The 24584-nt window shown below is 35.4% G+C and overlaps 1 pseudogene; it reads left to right on the top strand.

Moving 5' to 3' along the window:
- Nucleotides 1-223: 223 nt before the first annotated feature.
- LOC125867910 (serine carboxypeptidase-like 2) lies at nt 224-9516 on the top strand (annotated as a pseudogene).
- Nucleotides 9517-24584: the final 15068 nt, after the last annotated feature.

Below are 24584 nucleotides of genomic sequence, written 5' to 3'. Positions count from 1 at the left end.
AGTAAAGTAAACCATTTCAGATGCACCAACTTCTAGGATAATAAAGAAATGGCCAATAAATATCCACGTAGCATCATGTGATTGGTGTTACACAATTAAAGAATGATACTTATCCACATATAACTGCTCTTGTTTTCACAATCTATTTGACAGAGACGAATTTTATATTCGAAAATTAGAAACAGATCCAAAATTCAAAATTTGTTAATTCAGTAGTGCTACTGAATTTCAATAAATGCGTGACGAATATTCTGAATTTGTCACTGTAAAAAGATGTGTTGGCTTCCAATTCTCATCTTAATAGTTGCATTTGAGATCATATGCCTACAGCCTGCTCTAGCTGGTTTGTCTGTCAAGTATCTTCCTGGATTTGAAAGACCACTACCCTTTCAACTTGAAACCGGGTAATTTTTTTTTATTTATCTTAAGTAAATATTTAATCGTAGGGGCGAATCTACATTGAAGCTTTCAGGTGTTTGGAGCATTCATTAATTTTTTATCTAATTAATAAAAATATAAATAAATGATATAAATTTAACCAGTGAGCACTCAAGCAACAAGTAATTGATTGGTGCAGTGGTTGTTTGTGGGTGCTCAAAGTTACATTGCATCTGTTGTCTCCGGGTTTGATTCTCATTTTAACATTTTTAATGTTAAAGACCAACTCTTCTTGGGCAGCAGATATTTATATCAAATTAATAGATGCATGACATATATTTTTTCCGTTCCCTTTTATTTGTTATTATTTCCTTTTTTTTAAGTACTTTTCGTAAAGTTTTTGAATATCTAAATTTTTAGATTAAAATATCGAACTAATGTAATTTAATGTAACTTTGAAAAATAGTCAAATTGACTTTTGAAAAGCGGAACATGACAATTAAAAAGGAACGGAAGGAGTGGTTGAATGAGTTTTTTGCGTTCTTAGCATGTGATGGTGTTTGATAGGATATATAAGAATAATGTTGAATAGGGTGTTTTAGTAATGATGATAATATTAGTTATGATGATATTAATTATGTAGAAATTATCTTTATACATTATTTGATTTAGTGTATTAAAATGATATACGTTGAATAATTTTTATTTTTTTTATTTACAAAAATTATACCCTGGCTAAATATAATGAAAAGAATGTAGAAAAGATATTAAGGGGCAATTGTATTTTTAACCATGCTAATGCATATATTAAAATCTCTTGCGTTATTAATATCATGAATTTCTATGTATCAATTAGACATATCTTCATACTAATTAGAATGCATAACTAATATCATACATTGGAAAAATATACCAAATAGTGTACAAAATTTTAAGTGTTTATTGAGAACTAACTTTTATTAATTAAAAGAATATCTACTCTAATGTAACACCATTTATTTACGAATTCAATCTTTAAATCTATACCCATAGTAATTGTGTGCATTTGAATGTTTGAGTTCGAGCAACATAATTTTTTTTAAAAATAAACATACAGATATTAAAACATCCATTGGACATTATTGGACACAATGAATTGTAGTGGAGAAATCCAATCCCCACAAGGGGATATATATATATATATATATATATATATAGTCCCAAATGGACTAAAGCTATAATGTACTTTTCCTATATGTGGTAAAATGTTTGAGATTACGAGGCGCTTGAGAGATGAAAATGAAAATTTTGAAAAATAAGTTTTATTAGTTACAATATATATGTTTTGTGACAATTTAGGGGTTTATGTGAACACCCAATTATTTAGGAGTTAGAACGCTTTTTTTTATACGTATTGCTACTTGAAACTCTTTAGAAAAGTTTTTGAAGTTTGATGTTTATTTGATTTGTTATATATCTTCATGGGATACTTTAATATTCAATAATGTATATATGAAATTCGTAAAATATTGACTATTCTCAAATTACTTGATCAGGTATATAGGAGTAGGTGAAGCAGATGAGGTGCAACTCTTCTATTATTTTATAAAGTCGCAATCTAATCCTAAAGTCGATCCACTTATTTATTGGTTTACGGGAGGTCCCGGTTGCTCTCCATTGAGGGGGATTTTTTTTTGAATTTGGTAAATTATTCATCTAACTTTATCCTTATATTATAAGAATTGGTTTTCTTTTAGGCTTTTCTCAGTTTTTGGCCATCGGCCAAAAATATATTACAGGTGTTTACAATAATTTTTTTCGCAAAGAAATAAGTGTTTTTGAATAGTTATACGTAGAAGTTTTTATTTCAACTTTTAAATTAAGCTGAAAGAATTTTTCATTTTGTTTATTTTTAATAAATCATAATCCATACTTATTTATTTATTTATTAGAATAATATTTTTAACGTGATGCTAATAACTTATTAGCATTATTTATTAGCAGAAATAAGTGTTTAACCAATTTTTATAAGATAGGAAAAATAATTGAGTAGTATTTACCTATATATTTATATATATAAACTACAATCATATACTAAAGAAAAAAAAAAAAAAGGTTACAAATTGCAAATTGTACTTATTAATTTTTTATGAAATCACTCAATTATGTTTTTAAGATGTTAAATATTATTCAAATTTCTTGCTAAAATTTGCAGGACCCATTACATTGGACACTAGAGCTTATAATGGGAGCTTGCCAACGTTGTCTTTAAATCCATATGCATACACAAAGGTCAGAAATACAAATAAAAAGGAAAACTTACGAAATCTCATTAGTTTAGGAGTAAATTATTTAGATACACTCTAATTTGTAATATTATGAATTTTATTAGATCTGCGTGCCTTCAGATACATGAATCTGAGTCAAATTAGGTATAATTTTTTCTAAATACATTGTATTCAAGTGAATATGCATGTATATGAGATACATAGACATATCTCGCTCTCCTTCCTCTCATCTCACTCGTCACTCTCCTTTATATCTGGTATCTCAGGTACATGTGGATCACATCAGATACATGTATCTAGTATGTATGTACCGTGATTCATATATATATGAGATACATGAGCCTATCTCCGTCTCCATCTCGTTCGTCTCCCTCCCTATTTTAGTATATCTAGTGGCAACAATACATGTGTATTGGTGTATCTTTCTCAACATATTATCGAAAACTCTTAACTAGTGGTAAGATATGTAATTATTCAAAAGTATAGGTATAATTAGTATATACAATATTGATGTACGTCTATAAGATAGTTTTTTCAAATAAAAAAAATGCTATAAATCACAATAATTAACAAGTTAAACTTATATAAAAAATTAACCGAGTCTCCTAATTTCATCTCTGTCACGATCAAGATCGTCGTGATTGGCACCCACACTAAACCTCCGGTGGGAGAACCATTACTACAACCCAACTAAGCAAATTTACGAAAACTAAAGCATTTAAAGATACATAAGCAGGTTTAAATGTAAGAGTCAAATAGAGTTCCCATAAACTCTCAAAAGGTCTAACAATGACTAACAAAACAATGCGGAAAATGATTCCATAAAATCTAAAAGTCAATGTACCAAAACTCTAACAAGGATCATAAGTCTAAGGAATGGGTACAAACCAAGCTAAACATAGGAATATCTAATGAACTAGTCTAAGTCCGAAAAGATGGACTAAACAAAATGAGAACTCAAGGCAGCCCGGAAGAGCTAGCTTACCCTTGAATTCGATGACGATCATTGCTCTTCTAAATGAGGTCTTTCAATAGCCGCTTGAAGATGCCCAATACTCAACAAAGAAAGAGCAAGTGCAATATCAGGACACAACCACAGTGTACTGGTAGGATCACGCGGCTGTCCCAATTAGTGCAACATAAGCAAGTAATTACAACATCATAAACATGCATACATCGAACATATACAATATCAAATAACACTTATGAACAACGTGCAATTCCACATTCTCAATTACATCAATATAACAAGTCAATGACCTTCTCATGGAACCCACACCCAAACTGTTAGTGTATCGAATCGTGGCACCCGTTCCAAGTTAGTGTGTCGGATTGTGAGTTCCAATATTTATGTCGGTACGTTACATCCGATCCAGTTAGTGTATTTAAACATAATACCCGATCCATTCAACATACTACAATTACAATGTACATTCTTCACAATCATACAATTAAGAGGTGATTTATGACATATAGTTATTTGTTCATACTCATTTACATAAGGTGTGATCAATAATGCAACATTCACATACATACTTGCAATACAATGAAGCAATTACAAACATATATCACACAAACATGAAATCACAACCATCACCTACCTCGAACAAAGCTTGAATCCCCTAAGAAACTTGATTCTTCCCTTTTCGGATTCTTTTTGCTTGTTCTTAGTCTACAAACAATCATATTAATACGAGGATCAATAAACAAAACCTAATTACCCGAATTATAATCAGTAACATCAACTCTAGGTCCAACCCTTGATCCCCATACCCAGATTAGGGTTTTTTCCACCATAAATCCCATATCAAAACCCTCCCCCATCGATAATTACCCAAGAAACTAGTTCTACGGATCAGAAAATGAATTTAGGGAGTGAAAACTTTACCTTTAGCCTCAAGAATGGTGAAAAACTTTCAAGAAAACACATGGGGTCGTTCCTTATCTCTCAAAGTCGAAAAGTGCAGAATAATGACGTTTTTGGGGTTTATTTTCGACTTAAATCGCGTCTGTCCCGCCACAACGGTCCTCACCTCGCTGTAGTGGCCCCGCCCTAGCGGCACAAATCCCGCCATAGAGGCTTGCACGGAACAGAGAGCTAATTAAAGAATTCCCAAACCCCTATTTCACAACACACCTTCATCCCACGACAGTCAGAAAATACCCGTTCACGCTAAGATCATTTTCGGGAGTTCTACTCCCCTGAATTCAATTTCATAATTTGATCTCCCATTTGTTACTAGATTTCCCTAGACCTCACTGACTCCGATTTCATCCAAATCTGGACTAGATTGAGAAATTTTAAGATATTACCAAAAAGTTTTTCGGTCCAAATTTTTTTCCCGATGACTTTTCTATAACGATGGGAACCGATCGTTACAATTTCTGCCACATAAATTGAGACAAATACAATAACATATATCAAACTCGTACCGACACGAACTCCTATATATGGTATATCTAAAAATGCCCCTAATTGTTTAATTAAATTATAGGTGGCAAGCATGATTTTTGTGGATTTGCCAGTGGGAACTGGATTTTCCTATGCAACAACACAAAAAGCAAATTACTCAGATGATTTACAATCAGCTAATCATGCTTATGAATTTCTTCGTAAGGTAAGTCATGAAAAAATATTATTTTTATTTTTATTATTAATAATATTATATGTGCATAATTATCACGTATTATGATAATATTTAAATCTATTTTTTTAAGTCACCAATTTTCTTCAAGTATTTTACAGTGGTTAATTGAGCATCAAGAATATCTCAATAATCCTTTTTATGTTGCTGGAGACTCATATAGTGGAATTACAGTTCCTATTGTTACTCAAGTAATATCAAATGGTAATTAATAAATAATTTGTTTGTAATTATTATTAAGGAAAAGGGTCTGATATATTCCCAACTTTATCATTTAGAGCTGATATATCATTTATTATGAAAGTGACTCATATATATCCTTTTCTTCTTACGGAAGTGAAGAAAATTATTTTAATTTATTATTATTTTTAAAAATATGATCCATATGGGGGTATATTGATCCTCCTCACATGTAAGTTTTTGACTTTTTTGTTTCAACGACTAATTTAAATTTATTATTTTGATGGTCAAATTTATTTATGTTTCACTAATTTTCTTGTAAATTTTATTATAGATGCGCCATTTTTTATTTTGGAAGTACAAAAACTAAAGTACAATCTAGCCGAAAAAATAATTTTAAATTATAATATAGCAAAAAAAAATAGTTTTAATTTTTCTCCTTTACACTAAAGAATGAAAGAAAAAAAATAAAAAAATAAGAAACTCAATTAATGATAATCAAAGAAGTAAAAGAATAATTTATGTATGAAAAAAAATTAAAATATATATCTTGAACTTTGCTAGAAACATCATATTTACCCTTACATGAATTTCTTAAAAAATAGAAGTCAAAAGAATAAATTAAAAACTTTTTTTTTTTACTTCCGTTAAATGATGGGTATATCTGTATATGTGAGCTCGTTTTGTAACGATAGGGGTATATGTAAGTAATTTACATAACGGTAAAGGTATATATGAGCCACTTTTATAACGAGGATTTATCATATCTAAATGACAAAGTTGAGAGGTATATTAGACCCTTTTTCCTTATTATTATAATATATAGTTTTTTATTTTATTGAAAATTTTAATATATTGTTGATACAAATTATACAATGCAGGTATTGATAGGGGAATCAAGCCATGGATCAATCTTAAGGTTGGTAATCATACATGTATCTTTTATTTAGGCGAATTTAATTATATGTACATTTTGATGGAAATTAGGTGAATTTAATTATATGTAGATTTTTTATGGAAATTAGGTAAATCAAGCTATCTCATTTTTAATAATTTTATTCAAAGTTGATTTCACATATCGATCGATAATAAACTTTTATTGCTTTAATAAGATAATAAAAAACTAGGTTTGTGACTTTATTATTATAGTGAGTGAAGTTAAATAACTTTATATAAAAATCAACTTGAATTATATAGCTTAATACTAGAAAAGATTTTATGGTGGAAAAAATATCTGCAACTTTTACTTATAGTAACAGAAAATTTATTATGCATTTATGTCCAATAAATTAAATGGTATTTGCAGGGATATATTTTGGGCAATCCATTAACATTTGCTGGACAAGATTACTATAGGATACCTTTTGCTCATGGGATGGGCCTAATTCCTGATGAACTATACAAGGTATGAGTACTTCAAAATAATTTTAGATATGCGGTGATTTTAGATAAAAATGATAGAAATTCAATTATATATTGAGATAAAAATGTCTGATTTTAGGTAAAATAATTGAACTTTAGTCATATGTGCCTGAACTTCAGACATCGTAAGTCATATATGTCTGAAGTTCAGACACATATGACTAAAGTTAAATTATTATCTAAGTATCACATTAAATTGTTTTATTTCTTCAAATGCCTCTATAATTAGGTGTAATTTAATTTCCATTAACAGTCATTAGTGACTAATTGTGAAGAAGAGTCGATACATAATGGTCCAACCAACCCACTTTGTTCAAGGGACATGCATACTTTCAAATGGGTAAGCTCTCACTTATTTTTTTTGAAAAAATAATTTTAATTGTCAAGTTAATAATTAAAAACCATTAATATATTAATGCAGTTGACTAAGGATATTTATCAATATAATATCCTAGAGTCCCCTTGTGAACTTGTATCAAATGATTCAAGAAGATGGTTGACTGAAAATGTTCTAAAGCTCAAAAATTCTGCTACATATCCACAAGTTAAATGTCGAGTAAGTTACTATCAGTTTTTATTTTTTACTTTATCTCGCCACGAGGAAACAATCTTGTTTTTACCTTGAATCCTAATGTAACTTCAACTTGAGAATAATTCGAAACTATAGTCATAAGTTGGATAAATTTGAACCTTACACATGCAATTCATATATTTCACGTTGAAACTCTGCTAATTATAATGACAAATATGAGACAATTCGCTAATGCAAGAATAATATTGGGTAACGTACGACAAAAAATATTGTTTATCTTGGAAAAACAAGACAATTGAACAAATTAAGATACATGGACAAATTTAGATTTTTTTTTTCTTGTTATTACATTATATTATATTATATATTATGATATGAAAATCAGGACAAATATCTAACAATTTATTTCCCCGTAATTATTTTTGTAGAAAGAATGGCATGACCTCTCTTTGATTTGGGCCAACGATAATATTGTAAGAGATGCTCTTCATGTTCGAAAGGTATGTAATTTTAATAATAAAAAAAAAATCAAATTGAAATTTAGATATTATTTATTAAAATATCAAAATTAAATCAAATTCAGAAAACTATTGGAGCATGGGAGGAATGCAAGAGGAACTTGCCTTTTGGAACAATTATCAACAATACTATACCATATCATTCAAATCTTAGTCGTAAAGGTTTTAGATCTCTTATTTATAGGTATTTATTAGACTATTTTATTTTCCAGCTAATACATTTTATAATAATTTTCTAAACTTATTTTTGAGGTTAATTTCATTAATAATCACTTAATATTATATTATTACAGTAAAATTACCAAACTATTTTTTATAACGAAATGATTATTCAATTTTACCATAGTATCATAAAAACTTACAATTTTATTTTTTGGAGTAGTGGTGATCACGATATGGTTGTGCCATTTATTTCAACTCAAGTATGGATTAAATCACTAAACTATTCAATTATTGATGATTGGAAGCCATGGATTGTTGATGGTCAAGTTGCAGGGTGAATTTCTAACCTATTTTTTTTCAATTATTCCTTAATTAATGTTAAGCAAAAGAATAAATTGAAAGAGATATTAATTAAGTTTGATTGTTGCATATAGGTATACAAGAAGTTACTCCAATCAAATGACATTCGTGACAATTAAGGTAAAAAACTATTACACCTGTTTTAATTTGTTTGTTTTACTTTTTTTTTTTAGTTTTTTTTTTTTTTTTACAGCTATTTATATCAACTTTTTGCAAGTCAGGTTTAAGATCATAAGATCAAAGAGAAATTAGTATATTATACATATCTTTAATTTAAAATAGCAAGAAATCAAAAGTTTTCTTAATTTGTGTATCAAATCAAACTCAAACAAGCAAATTAAAATGAAGGGAGCAATACTTTTCATAATAAAAATTTGATTGCATATGATGTTGGCATCAAACCAATAAACACAAAATATGCATCTTTCATGGATATGTATTTATATGTTAATTAACAAATGATTAAATAGGCATTGGGCTATAGATTTTTTAATATTTTTTATTTTGTTTGGAATTTATGGAGTTGGAGTTAAAGAAGAAGTTGTGTTTAGTTATACTATATGCAAATTTTTTTTAAAAAAAATTGAAATAATATTTATGTTTGAATGTATTTAAATACAACTTTAAAAGTGAAACATTAGTTGAAAAATAAATTATAAGCTGTTTATTTTAAATTTAAAATACAATTTCAAGTTTAATTTGAATTTTATGATCATATACTCATTCAAATAAAATAAAAGTTACTCCAATAAAAATAAATTATTTTTATAGCCAAATGGTTCCTAGGAAATAATATCTATTAACTTACCTTCATTTTTAACTACGAACTTATTTAGTTTAGTATAAACATTTGATGCACATAAATATACATCTACTCTAGCTCACTTGTTTAAATAATTTTTGATTGTCATTCTAATTAATGCCTTTTGAATACAGGGAGCAGGGCATACTGGCCCAGAATATAAACCCGTGGAAAGTCTTGCCATGTTAAAGCGTTGGTTAACCTATGAATCACTCTGATTTAAAGTATATTTATTGATAATATTATTTTTGTACCATGAATTCTATTTGATTGATTATGAGAAGTTATAAAGAACTTTGTTTTTGAAATTATTATATTAAGTTTGGTATGAAGCATTACCTGTTGTTGAAAGGTAAGAGAGCAATTAAAAATAAAAAATGTGAGCAACTTACCTTATGATACTTTAAGCAATATTTAATTAGCTCTAATTATAGGTGGATTTATGAATTTAAATTTCGGGGGTAAAATTTATCCGCATCGGGTGTTTACATCAAGTCAATACATGCATGTCATGTGTTTAAATTTATAGTTCATTTTACTTCATTAAATCACGTAATAATAGAAATTGCATTGGCTTGGTGTAAACACCCGGTGCGGGTAAGTTTTTTCCAAATTTCGGCTTCAACTTTCAAGGAGTATATTTTTAAGGAAAAATAGACCAAAAATACACCTCAACTAAAAAATGAACAAAATTGCCCTTATTTTCATTATGGTTACAAAGTCCAAACATACCCTTATTATAACTCGTAGATTGGTTCATAATTTGCCTCTCAACAAAAAAAATAAATAGAATAAATTTGATTCCAAATTTGTTCTTATTATGAGTGGACTAGCTTATGTTTGCCCTTCAATACAGTAATGAAATTTATTTATTTATTTATTTGATCAATCCTTTTATTTTAGGATAAATTTTTTTTATTACAATTATATATTACAATCAAATTATCTTAAAACTTATATGCTCTATCTCAAGTCACCCACCTTCTTCTGTTGTCAACTCCGTCGTCTAGGTATCAGATCAAACCTAACCTTCTATCACATAGAAATTTTTTGAATAGAAAGCCGTCTCTAACTCTGTTAATCGACCTATTACTCTTCCTCAAGTTCTCATGTCAACACCCTAATCCTTGAACCCTCTTAGTAGACCATATGTAAGATTCCTACTAAACCATCTTGACTCAAATCTCTCCTTATCAGATATGTTCTAAATACTAAACAACTATATTAATTCCAATATTTAAACTGTGCACCAGACCCTTGGTCATCAACTTGACCTAGTAACTGTTTTATTAGGAAAATATATTTTGGACTAGTTTAAGAGTCGCCACTTAATTTTTTGAGAAAAATCAAGAAAACTGATTTTCAATAGATTAAAACAGGAAATCAATTGAAAATACTTAAAGGGGGGTCCGGGGGTTCATATTAGTGTTCTAGGAAGGGTTTTAAAGCACCTAGAACACCCACTAATGCGGTTATCCGACAATTAATTTATTTGGCTAAAATAATTTTAACTTAGCTTGAATAGAACGATTGAACTATTTTATAGTTGAGACAATTATAAAAGGGCAAAAAGGGAAATATTGACCTACGACCTAAGTGAGATACCTTTTGAAATTTATTCTTTTAAGTCTTTTGAAAGATGGTCGATTTAGCTAAATTGTTAAAGCGAAATGAGCGTCTTTCGGGGATTTGAACTTTTCGACCCTAAGATTACTGGCAAATACTAGCAAGTAAAACGAACATAAAAAAGTAAAGAGGGAAAGAGAGTTGAGACCCAAATCTGGTTCTGTCCACCTGGACCAGTATTTGGGCCCATTTTTTCGTTTTGGGCCTTCGGCTCATTTGAATCACCTGTACCTGTCCTAAACTAATCATAAAAGGAAATATGTTTCATCTTTGGGCCTCAGGCCCAATTTTTCACCTGTCCTAAACTCTAGCGAAATAATAATAGTAAGATGACAAGGGCTTAGGCCCAAAATAACAAAATACAACTTTTTGAATTAAGAGTGGGCCTTTGGCCCAATCTTTTCAATTTCTCGATCTGCTTCGAATTCTTTCAACTTTGAGACCTGTGTTGATTTTGATGATTGACTGACTCGAAGAAGGGAATTTGAGCCTTTATGGCTCCCTCGGGATGCAAATGAAAATATAGGAGTTCACGGCGAACTCAGGCGGATTGCATGCCATAAAAAAAACGAAGAAAAAGAATTAGCACCCAAAGATAATAAGAATAATAATGTATCTAAGACAATTTATCATAACAACAACTAAATTGATATTTGGCCAACAACTCGATTAAACTAAATAGTGGAGATCTAATAGAGGAGAATAAATTGTAAAGATACTGATAACCCATATCATGCCAAAAAAAAAAAACAAAGTAATGACTATTTAGGCTACTGCCTTAACACTTAAAGTCCACCACAAGTATATACCCTCCAACCAATTTAAAATGCATGTTAACAAGTAGTACTAACAGTTAAGAGCAAAAGAGTCAGATTCAATCAATTATATCATATGGAACACCATGATTGAGCGAAGACCGACTTTGGAAACAAAATTCTACTTGAATAGGATACGCTATATCACATACAATAGGGAAAAGAACAACAATGAGGAATTTCTATCGGGAAATCGAACATTTTGAACTATGACCAGGGAGATCACTTACAAAGGGGAGCTGACCATTTGACATTAAAGATATAAATCAAAGGTTAAAACTAAAGAGACATAGACATCAATACGGATAGAGATTAGACCTTTCGAAAAGATTAACATAACTAAGAAGCTATTACAACAATTCAAGGCGACGAAAGAAGACAACTAGAGTACGAATAGTCGTGAGAAAAAATGAGTCTATGCAACTAACACAATCAAAGTTGAGATCAAACAAATGCTCAAACTATTTCAAGTTGATTGAGACGGAGATTCGTCCAGCTCTCTCGAAATAGAAACGAAATAAACCAATAATAGTGAAAACTCAAACTCGTAACTAATAAATTCCAGACTTAAATCAAACACCGAGAAGCACATTTTTTCATCTTCAACAACTAAAGAGAAGCGTCAACTAAGACATTAAACGAGCGAATATTGGACACTTGACAGTAAACCAAGACGGAGAAAATGCATTCATGAGAGGGAAAGAGGGAACCAACAAAAAGTTTCAATTTTCACATGAAACATCAACTAAAGAGTTAATGTCAAAAGAATTTTACCTTTATGAGAGCAGCGAGCTAGGAATCGAGCTAATCACGAAGACGATTCCACCACAAAATGAACTTTGGCGAGCTCGAATGAACAAAAGAAAAATAATAAAAGAAAAACTAAGGGTCCAAAGGTCTATGGATTTTGTGCTATCAACCACACTGTTCTTCAACCTAAATTCGTTCTCCCTTTTGACCTTTGTTTTCTTTCCAGCCTCTATCTCCTTTTTCCCCTTTAAAAAAAAAATCTCCCCTGTGGTGAATGGAGAAGAGAGTATTTATAGACAAGGATTAGGGTTCCAATTTCTTGGGGGAAAACGGATAAAATTCGGATAGGAATGGACCCACTCCCAATTCAAACTCAAGAATCCTTTCATCATTAAGGGGAGACACCTTTTTTTCGAAATTTGGCCATTTCCGGAAGAGGAAAGGGTAGAAGGACAGTTGGGATCGATTACCGTGTCCTTGGCGAGCAACGTGGCTCTATCTCGAGGCCACAAGGACGAAAGCACGTCGCCCTGCTGCTCTGAATCGCGCTGCTGCAGAGGGAAAATGAGGAAGACGACAAAATGAGCAGTGTACTGCATCGCTTCTGATTTGTGAACATTGTTGGCAAACGTTGTTGTTCACGCCGCGTGAAGGAGAGGAAATGCATACGGGGTCGGGTCTGTTTTGGGCTGTTGTACATATGGGTTAATTGGAATTATATCGGAATGGGTTTCTTTAGAATTGAATTTGGGCTGGGAATTGGAATGGGAATGTAGGAGTGGGTCGTGTGGGCTGCTGACAGACAAGTAAAAAGGCCCAAATTTGGTCTTTGGATGGGTTTAAATTGAGGTTAGAAAATGGGTATGTTTGTAATAAACATAGCCAAGTGTATTACAAAATTAGCCCAAAATTGAATGTTATGTAGTGAACTTGGCTAAATTTCAAATAAGATGAATTAATATAATTAATTTAGGAGCTTCTCAATCTTAACGAAATAAAGTAATTAATTTGATAATAATATAATTAATTTAAACATGAACCAATCAATTCAAAATCGTAATTATGATTTAAATTAAACTAAGTTAGTAAAACACTTAGCTAAAAGAAATAAAAATCTTTTGATATGATTTTCAAATATTTATAGAATATACTAATTAGACACATAATTATATAAATTAACTTAATTATAAACTAGTTAACTCGAAATATAAGTTATTAATTAATTTAAACCAAATAGCCTAATATTTAAATAAAACTAAAATCCTTTTGAGACAATTTTTGAACATTCGTAAAATATACTAATTAGACACATAATTATATTATAATTAACTTAATTATGAACTAACTAATTAGCTCAGAATTGTAAACTATTAGATAACTAAACAAACTAACCAAATATCTAATTAAACAAAATCTTTTTGAGACGATTTTCCAATATTTTATGAAATACACTAATTATATACATAATTGTATAAAAGACATATTATTATTTAAAAATTATAACAAGTGACAAACTATTCGAAACAACTTGCAAATTATTCTATTATATATTTTTTTCGAAATTCCTAAAATTAATTACTTTAAATCATTTGAAAATTAAGAAGCTCGAGATTAATTGTTATCGGGGAGGGTCAAAATTGGGTGTCAACAACTGTCCCTCATTTTACTCGAATTGATGCAAGAAATTTGAGGAAAATGAAATTGACTAATCCAAGTTTGACCGACCACATCTTCACTTTAGGAAAAAGGATTTGGGTACGGACTTTAAGGATTATGGCCGAACCTCGAAAGTGGGTCTCCTAGATATCTCAGGCTATATGAGAATTCAGGCCACTTATAATTCGATACGCTTGATTTAACGCACAATTTTGAAAGAATTCAAAAGCGATCCAATATCGAATTATGAAGAAATCAGAATGATCGGAAATAAGATTTAAGAGCGAATGTTGGAATACAGCCGAATTTTCAACATTGAGCCCGCCTACATATCCAACTCAGGGAATCAGGCTGCTTGTAGTTCGACTCTATCGGTTGAAAAGGAAATCTATTATGCAAGATAACCTTTGGTTCAGGACGAGTGACAAGGTAAATCGAGTATGAAAAGGAGGCTTGCGACCTCTTAGTCATGAATGTGGTGCACTTCACACCCATAAGTAAGAACTTACACGGACATAATTTTCAAAGCTCTTGGTGCATTGTCACTCAGATTGGAAAGCTACTTCCGGTAGAGACCAAAAATTTTCGGAAGCGAAATTGAAACCGACAAACCTAACAAAAACTCACACGCCTTCTGATAGGGGTGTGGTTTGATTGTGGTGGAAGTCGCTCCTCTGCTCGCATCCTAAGAGTTTGACACTCCTCTTTGGACTATGTCCCAGTTCGCTGCTAAGAAAAGGTTCCATGTTGTGCTGCATCCTTTTTGATGTCATCCGCACCTGTGGTTTGTTTTGGAGAATTCATCCTTTCGGATGCTCTCGACAAAGACTGAGATAAAAAACTCATTAGCACAAAAATGTAATTCAAATGGGAGACAGTGTCTTTTACCGTGCTGATACTTAATTTCTCTCCTTGAACGTTTGACGTCAACTCCCTCAGATTTGACATGAAGCAAATAAAGCTTATGTCTCATGTTTACAATATAATCTTTAATGTACTCCTCCTTTGATATCAAAGTAATAAAATAGGCTGATGTAATATGTTGACAGTTCTCTTGATGTCGTTGTCGATGGTTCTTTTGATGTCATTTTGTAAAGAAAAAATGATGCAGTCGATGTTGATCTTCTTGTGATGGGTAAATCTTTCTCTTGCAATGCATAACTTCTTTTCCGCGATGCATGAATTCTTCTCTTGCTATGCATGAATCTCTTTCCCGCGATGCATGACATTTTCTCTTGCTATGCATGGTTTCTTCTTCTTGCTACGCATGAACCTCTTTCTCGCGATGCATGACTTCTTTCTCTTGCAATGCATGATTTCTTCTCTTGCAATGCATGACTTCTTTCTCTCGCGATGCATGAATCTTTTTCTTGCGATACGTGAATGTTTTTCCGCGATGCATGAATCTTTTTCCTCTTGCAATGCATGAATCTTTTTTCTCGCGATGCATGAATCTTTTCCTTGATGCCTCCCTGATACCGAACGAAGATAATGCTCCACCGAGCAACATATGTGATCTTCTGGGTATTTTCTGGGACGGCGATATCGTCTCAATCGACAATATAAATAAAAATGACCCTCGGAGTAGTGGTATCATCTCATTTGACAATACGATATAAATGACTCTCCAGGTAGTGGTATCGTCTCATTCGACAATACAATATAAATAACCTTCAGGGTAAGAATATTATCATATCTGATAATATAATGTAGATAAATATCTTCCAGGTATCTTTAGTTGCTGGAAAATAATAATATTTCTCTCTTCAAGATTTTCATTTGTCCCATCTCCGAACATAATTGCATGTTCGTTATGAACCTTGTCTTGCTGAGAATTTGAATAAATTAATGCTACTCATATTCCCAATTCTTGGTATAAGAAGCATGAAATATTTCCTGCATCTACAGAAAAGTTGTCAATTTGGGGAGCTCTTCGCCCTTTTGACTTTTCAATATTCATTGAATGGAAGAATATGCCGATCTTGAGGCAGACCTATAGACCTGCGTCCACAGAAAAATTATTAGTTTTTTACAAAATGAACTGATCTGTGTTGATCTCTTCGGTTGTCTGCTCCTTGTCTCGCTATCTCCGGTTGATTTCTCCAACCTCCCACTTCTTGATAGATAAGACAAAACATTTTTATGCAAAAATAATTGAAACATGTAGGAAAAGTTTTAAGAAAAAGTAGATTTTCAAAAAGTAGCATTTGGAAAATGTCACTGCCAAGTGTCATGTCACGCCAAACTTAGTGGACGCCATTTGGAGTTGATGTTTTGGGATCTATCTGATTACTTGTTTGGAAGTATTCAAAGTTGTTCTAAACTGCCGATAGACCCTGTTGAAATTTTGAGGCCATCCTCAAAATTTCTGTCCCAATTAACTATCTCGGCTTATCTCTAACCATCGGTGAGCAAATCACGGAATTTTTGAGATCTTCTCAAAAATTCTGTCCCAGTTGCAAATCTCAAAGTAACTTCAGTCTCAACTTTGTTGGAGAGATCTTCTTTTTGAGAATTTTTGAGTCCCTCTCAAAAATTCTGTCCCAGTTTCTATTGTAAAGAGAAATAGAAATCCTATGGGAAATATGACCGAACCCTTGTGGCGCCTACGTATCCCGTTGAGGCAGGAATCAGGTCAAACGTAGTTCCCCCAAGGATTAACAAAAGTAGGAATTTTACAAAGAAAGCGACCGAGGCCGACATAGGCCGCCTACGTATCTCATTCTTGAGAATTCAGGTCGAACGTAGTTCAAAATACAAAGAAATGTTAAAATGGGATAAAGGGATGACCGAGGCCAACATAGGTCGCCTACGTATCTCATTCTTGAGAATTCAAGTCAGACATAGTTCATTACTAAAGAAAATATTTAAAAGGGATAAAGGGGTGACCGAGGCCGATATAGGCCGCCTACGTATCTCATTCTTGAGAATTCAGGTCAGACGTAGTTCATTACATAGGGATAAATTCTAAACAAAGCAATTGCAAGCAAATAGAACGATTACAAGGAAATGACAGAAAATACAAACATAAACTTCACACATAGTATCTCTTGACAGCATCTGAGTTGATTGGTTTCGGCCATTCGGTGCCATCCATCTCCAACAGGACTAAGGCACCTCCAGATAACACTTTGCGAACCATATAGGGTCCTTGCCAATTCGGTGAAAATTTCCCTTTGTACTCATCCTGATGAGGGAAAATGCGTTTAAGAATCAACTGACCAACTTCGAATATTCTAGCTCTTACTTTCTTGTGGAAAGCACAGATCATTCTCTGTCGATACAGTTGTCCATGACAAACAGCAACCATTCTCTTCTCATCAATCAATGTTGACTGATCAATCCGCTTGCGACTCCATTCATCATCACTCAATTCAGCTTCTTGGATGATTCTCAATGAAGGTATTTCAACTTCCGCAGGTATAACCGCTTCTGTTCCATATACTACCAAATATGGAGTAGCTCCGACTGATGTTCTGACAGTCGTTCGGTAACCCAACAAAGCATATGGCAACATCTCGTGCCAACCTCTGCGATTATCAATCATTTTCCTCAAAATCTTCTTTATGTTCTTGTTGGCGGCTTCTACGGCTCCATTCATTTGGGGACGATAGGCGGTTGAATTTCGGTGAGTGATCTTGAATTGTTCACATATCTCTCTCATCAGGTGACTGTTGAGATTCGATCCATTATCAGTGATGATGGATTCAGGTACTCCGAACCTGCATATCAAATTGTTGCGAACGAAATCAGCTACAACTTTCTTGGTTACTGATTTGTACGAAGCTGCTTCCACCCACTTGGTGAAGTAGTCAATGACAACCAAAATGAATCTGTGTCCGTTAGAGACGGCTGGCTCTATCGGACCAATGACATCCATGCCCCAGGCTACAAATGGCCAGGGTGAACTCATGGCATTGAGTTCATGAGGTGGGACTCGAATCAAATCACCATGCACTTGACATTTATGACATTTCTCCACAAACTTGCAACAATCATGTTCCATAGTCATCCAAAAATAGCCGGCTCGAAGGATCTTTCTTGCCAAAGTCAGTCCGTTCATGTGAGTACCACAAACTCCAGCATGTATTTGTTCCAGAAGCTTTGCAGCTTCACTAGAGTCAACACATCTGAGAAGACCTAAATCTGGAGTCCTCGTGTAAAGGACTTCCCCGCTTGCAAAGAAATTGAGGGCCATACGGCGTATCGACTTCTTCTGGTTGAACGTTGCATTCTCAGGATAAGTCCCGTCCTCTAAATACTTCTTGATGTCAAAATACCAAGGTAAACCATCTGGTTCCGCTTCAACATGTGAACAGTGGACATGCTGCTCTTTTACCTCTATATCCACTGGATCAATATAACTTGTATCTGAATGCTTAATCATTGATGCGATGGTGGCAAGAGCATCGGCTAACTCGTTTTGTGTTCTGGGAGTGTGTTTGAACTCAATTTTGCGGAATCTTTTGCACAACTTCTGTATATACTGCACGTATGGTGTGATTTTTGGGTTCTTCATGGCCCATTCTCCTTGAACCTGATGAATGAATAAATCTGAATCTCCAATAACCAAAAGCTCATGAACATTCATGTCGATGGCCATCTTCAAACCAAGGATACAAGCTTCATACTCAGCCATATTGTTCGTGCAATTAAATCGGAGTTTAGCCGCCATAGGGTAGTGTTAACCAGATTCTGACACTAAGACCACTCCGATACCTTTCCCTTGGTGATTTGCCGCTCCATCAAAGAATACTCTCCAACTAGGGTAGGCTTCAGAAATATCTTCACCCACAAATGAAAATTCCTCATCAGGAAAATAGGTCTTGAGCGGTTCATACTCATCATCAACTGGATTCTCTGCAAGATGATCAGCTAAGGCTTGTGCTTTTATCGCCTTTTGTGTCACGTACACAATGTCAAACTCACTCAAAAGCATTTGCCATTTAGCCAACTTTTCGGTCGGCATTGCTTTCTGGAAAATATACTTCAATGGGTCCATCCTGGAAATAAGGTATGTGGTATAAGAAGACAAATAATGTCTCAACTTTTGAGCGATCCAAGTCAAAGCACAGCACGTTCTCTCCAAAATAGTGTAACGAGCCTCATATGGAGTGAACTTTTTGCTCCAGTAATAAATGACTCGCTCTTTCTTCCCAGTTTCGTCATGTTGACCAAGCACGCATCCCAATGCATTATCCGAGACAGATAAATATAGCAATAACGGACTCCCTTCTCGTGGAGGGACCAGCACCGGTGGATTGGACAAATAGTTCTTGATGGCATCAAAAGCAGTTTGACATTTTCCAGTCCACTTGGTCGAGGCATCTTTTTTTAATAACTTAAAGATGGGTTCACACACCACGGTGGATTGAGCTATAAACCGACTAATGTAGTTCAACCTTCCTAAAAAACTCATCACCTCTTTCTTGGTCTTCGGAGGGGGTAATTCCTGGATCGCCTTGATCTTGGCAGGGTCCAGCTCAATGCCCCTCCTGCTGAATATAAATCCCAATAACTTGTCAGCTGGCACTCCAAAAGCACACTTAGCGGGATTTAACTTCAAATTGTATCGGCGTAAACGATCAAAAAATTTCCTCAAGTGAGTCAAGTGATCCGAACTCTCGTGGGACTTGATTATGACATCATCTACATATACTTCGATCTCTTTGTGAATCATATCGTGAAAGATGATTGTCATAGCCCTCATGTAAGTAGCACCGGCATTCTTGAGACCAAAAGGCATCACCCGATAATGATATACACCCCAAGGCGTGATGAAAGCTGTCTTTTCTGCATCTTCTTCGTCCATCAGGATCTGGTGGTAACCCGCATAACAATCCACAAATGACTGCATCTCATGCTTAGCACAGTTATCAATGAGAATGTGAATATTTGGTAACGAAAAATTATCTTTTGGGCTAGCTTTGTTGAGATCTCTGTAATCGACACAAATTCTTATTTTTCCGTCTTTCTTGGCAACCGGAACAACATTAGCTAACCAAGTCGGATACTGCGTCACTTCCACTACTTGGGACTCGATCTGCTTTGTAATCTCCTCTTTGATCTTCAAACTTAAGTCAGGCTTGAACTTCCGAGTCCTTTGTTTTACTGGACTGAAATCTGGATTGATCGGCAACTTATGGGACACCATATTTGTGCTCAGCCCTGGCATGTCTTTATAAGACCAGGCAAATACATCAATGCACTCCCTAAGCAAGCGAACCAGGTCTCTTCTTTGAGCTTCCGTCAGATGGACACTGATTCTTACTTCTTTAACACATTCCTCATCTCCGAGATTCACATTTTTGGTTTCTTCCAAATTTGACTTATGTTGATTTTCAAATTGTCGAAACTCTTCAGCAACATGTTCGGGAACCTCATTTTCTTCTTCATATTCTTCACACTCATCGTCACCTGCCTCATTTTGTTCACTCGGTTCATGACATGACATGACATTGGCAGGTTTTAAATTAATATTATTGAAATCATAAACAAACCAAGTTAGGAAAGTAAAATAGAAATAGATAAGTAAACAAACAAATTTCGATAAAAGAGGCTTTTCATTTAGATTGAAAGACAAGCACAAACTTTGGCCATGGCCGAGGGCCATTTTGCCTTTTGAAACATCACAAGGAAATTTAAAAACTTCAAACAAATAAAACTGCATAAAGGGTGGGTCTCGGGCCTCTTCCGGACTACCACCGATTTTAAAACAAACAAAGACACATGCCTTTTCTACCCAGATGAGCAGGAAATCAGGAGTGGTGTGGAGGTCCAGTCCTGCAATTGTTCATCAGGTTCTGCATCACGGATGCCTGATGTCCCAGCCTCTTCCTCTATGACCGCATCAATCTCCTTAAAAAGGCCACAGATTCCTTCCCCGAGACCACCATCGTTGACATTTTCTCGTACCGGAAATGATTGGTACAGATGAGGAATTGGCCTGGCCAATGCTTGATCAACACTCTTGTTCTTCATCTCTGTCTCGTCGTCTGTTGGGACATATCCCAAACCAAACTTTACTCCTTTGGCCGGAATTTGGATAGGCTCGACAATTTCTTGCAAGCGCTTCCCCAATTCGAAACCTGGTTCGAAACCATTCTGAAGCATAACAGTAGCAATCATCTTGTACACGGCAGGCATAGGGGGCTGTGGAGCCAGGTCATCACCGGTGGCATTTACCAGCTCCACCATGTAGAAATCACAACCTCGAGAGACATCATCAACGATCGGTGCATACCCATTGGAATGACTGCCTTCACCATAAATGACCAATTCTTTGTCCTTCCAAACAAACTTCATTAATTGGTGAAGGGTAGAAGACATAGCCCCAGCCATATGAATAAACGGTCTTCCCAGAAGCAAGTTGTAACTGGTGTTGATATCCAACACGTGGAACTCCACATTAAAATCCGCAGGACCCACCTGAATATTCAAGTTTACTGCACCCAATGTGTCTCTTTGTACTCCATCAAAGGCCCTAACATTCACTTGGTTCTGGTGAAGCTTTCCCAAGTCGAATTTCAGCTGCCTTAGAGTCGAAAGTGGGCAAATATTAAGACCGGATCCATCATCGACCAAGACGCGATTAATTATCTTATCTCGACACATACAGGTGACATGCAGAGCTTTGTTGTGCATTCTCCCTTCAAAAGGTAGCTCTTCATCACAGAAACTGATTCGGTGTCCTCGGATGACCTGGTTTATCATGGCTGCTAAATTATCACTGTTAGTACTCACAGGCACATAAGTATCATCCAAAGCCCTCATCAGAGCCTGCCTATGTAACTGCGAACTCATCAACAAAGCCCATACAGAAATCTGAGCTGGCGTCTTCTCCAAGTGCTTCACAATCGAATAATCTTTCGGCTGCATTTTTCTCCAGAACTCCTCGGCCTCGGCTTCACTGATTGGCCTTTTTGTTTGGTCCTTCTTCTGCCCTCCTTGGGCCAATTCTTCCGGTGTGTAGCACCTGCCAGATCTGGTCATGCCTTGAGTAACAGCCGTTTCAATCACAAATTTTGGTCGGGTAAGGGTTTCTCGTGGCACCAAGGCAACAGCCTTCTCGGGTGTCAGAATCACAAACTCTTTCTTTTCTCTGATGCTCAACGAAGCTACAGCCTTTTCTAGTTCATCAGGAGCAATCGGAACTGTCGACTTTGTCACGCACCAATCATCGTCTGTCTCTATCATATTGATAGTGGCGCCTCCATGATTTGGCAAAGGATTACTATTGATATTGGGCGCAACCGTCTGAAGAGAGACCACATTCTGGTCAATCAGGTCTTGAATCTTATGCTTCAGGTTGATACAGTCTTCAGTATCATGTCCAACACTGTTGGAGTGATATGCGCACCTCTGATCAGGTCTGTAAAACTTTGAGCTAATGTCAACCGGCTTGGGACCCACTGGATGAATATATCCTGCCGCAGTTAATCGCTCGAACAGCTTTGTTCGGCTTTCAATAAGCGGAGTGAAATTTCTAGCAGGCTTCATCTCAAATCTAGGGCGGGGGGATCGTAATTGCCTTGTTGCGGAGGAGGCATTTGATGATAATTTGGAGCATTCGGACGGGGGGATTGATATCTTGGGTATGAGTTGGTTTAGTAGTTTGGTTGTGCAGGTTGGTAGTTCGAGGGGGTATTTTGGTAAAGTGGAGCTGGGGTTTGGTACATTGGGGGAGGCGTTTGGTAATTTGTCTGAATGTTGGCACAGTTGGGGGCGGCATTTCGGTAGTGATAAGATGAAGTCTGGTAAACTGGAGGGGGAGTTTGGTAGATGGTGGGGGGAGTTTGGTAATTAGGAAGGGGAGTATTTTGATAGTTGGGAAGAGGGGCGTTTTGGTAACTAGGGGGAGGGGTATTCTGGTAATCGGCTTGTGCGTAACAAGTCAGGTATGAACTCTGTGAAGGTCGAGAACGACCTTGGTATGATGATGGTTTCCTTGGGGTCTTCTTCCCCTCATAAGAGACAGAGGACACATCCTCTCTTTTCTTCTTCAACAAGCCCGAAGATCCGGGCGAGGCAGCAACACGGGCAATCTTCCCGGTTCTCAATCCATCTTCGATAGTCTCACCTACCTTGACTATCTCAGCAAATTTTGCTCCAACGAGCAACATGATTCTGTCATAATAATCAGGCTCCTACACCCGCACAAACACTTCGACAATTTCCCTTTCTGACATAAGAGGTCTAACTCTAGCTGCCTCCTTTCGCCATCTATATGCGAATTCCCTGTAGCTTTCGGTCGGCTTCTGTTTCATCTTCTCCAAGGAGTAACGATCAAGAACGATCTCCACATTGTAGGCAAATCGTTCGATGAAGTCCTTAGCCAGAGCATTCCAGCTAGACCACTGTTTCGTTTCATGAGACGTAAACCACTCTAGAGCCTCTCCGCTCAAACTTCGGCTAAAAAGCCGCATTAACAAAGCTTCGTCTCTCCCAACTCCCACAAGTTGGTCACAGTAGGCCCTCAGGTGCGCTAAGAGGTTTCCTGTTCCTCAAAAGATGTCGAATTTCGGCACCTTGAACCCTTCCGGGAGGTCCAAATTTGGATGAATGCATAGGTCTTCATAACTCAACCCGGCAACCTCAGGAATGCAGTTCAACTCCTTCATGGCTTTTCTAATTTCCTTCTTCATATCTATCTTGGCGGTCTCTTCCTTTGACCTCCACTTTCTCTCCCTCTCCTCATAGTGATCGAGCTCCGAACCATGGGCGTCATGCTCGTTGGGGACGGGTATTTGGAAAATGGCTTTTTGCGGTAATGGTGGAGCGATAGAGGGACTCTGGCCATTTAAAGGGGCGTGATAGTTTTGGGGATAAGTCTGGGGATTGGTGTACAGGTTTTGGTGAATGAGGGAAGTGTGTGGGATATTAGCATTTTGGATGTGGGGGGCAGGCTAGTTTGGTGGTTTGCATTAGGGGGAGGGAGTGGTGCTTGGAGGTTAGTATTTTGGGGAGGGGGTGGTGCTTGGAGGTTAGTATTTTGAGGAAGGGGTGATGTTTGATAGGAGCCTGAGGCGTAATGAGGGTTTTGGGTAGTAAGGTCAATGATGGAGGGATTACGAGCAGGACTTGAAGACGGGTTCTGAGCTTGTTCCACGTTAGGAGGGGGAATTTGAGGTGGAGGTCTTCCGTCTGGTTGAGTGTTGACAGCAAAAATCGAAGGAGGCAAATCTTGGTTTCTCTACATCTCGACTCTCATCTCAACAATTTGTTGCATCGACTGCAGGATCAGTTCATTCTGATCAGCAAGGGCGGGCTGGGCTACCACGACATCAGTAAGGCTGGTTTCTTCGTTGTTATCACCCATTGTTGCTTTTCCCTTTTGTGAACCTTGACTGGGAAAGGAATCTGTAGGCCCTTTTGATCTGGTAAAATAAGGATGATCGGCCAGTGTATCAACACAGATCAGTTCTAACTACCTGTAGAGAAAAACAACTCAAAGGCAAATCTGTCAGTATTA

The sequence above is a fragment of the Solanum stenotomum genome, chromosome 6 (genome assembly GCF_019186545.1).
Source record: "Solanum stenotomum isolate F172 chromosome 6, ASM1918654v1, whole genome shotgun sequence".
Lineage (NCBI taxonomy): Eukaryota > Viridiplantae > Streptophyta > Magnoliopsida > Solanales > Solanaceae > Solanum > Solanum stenotomum.
This window is presented reverse-complemented; position numbering and strand designations above follow the sequence as displayed.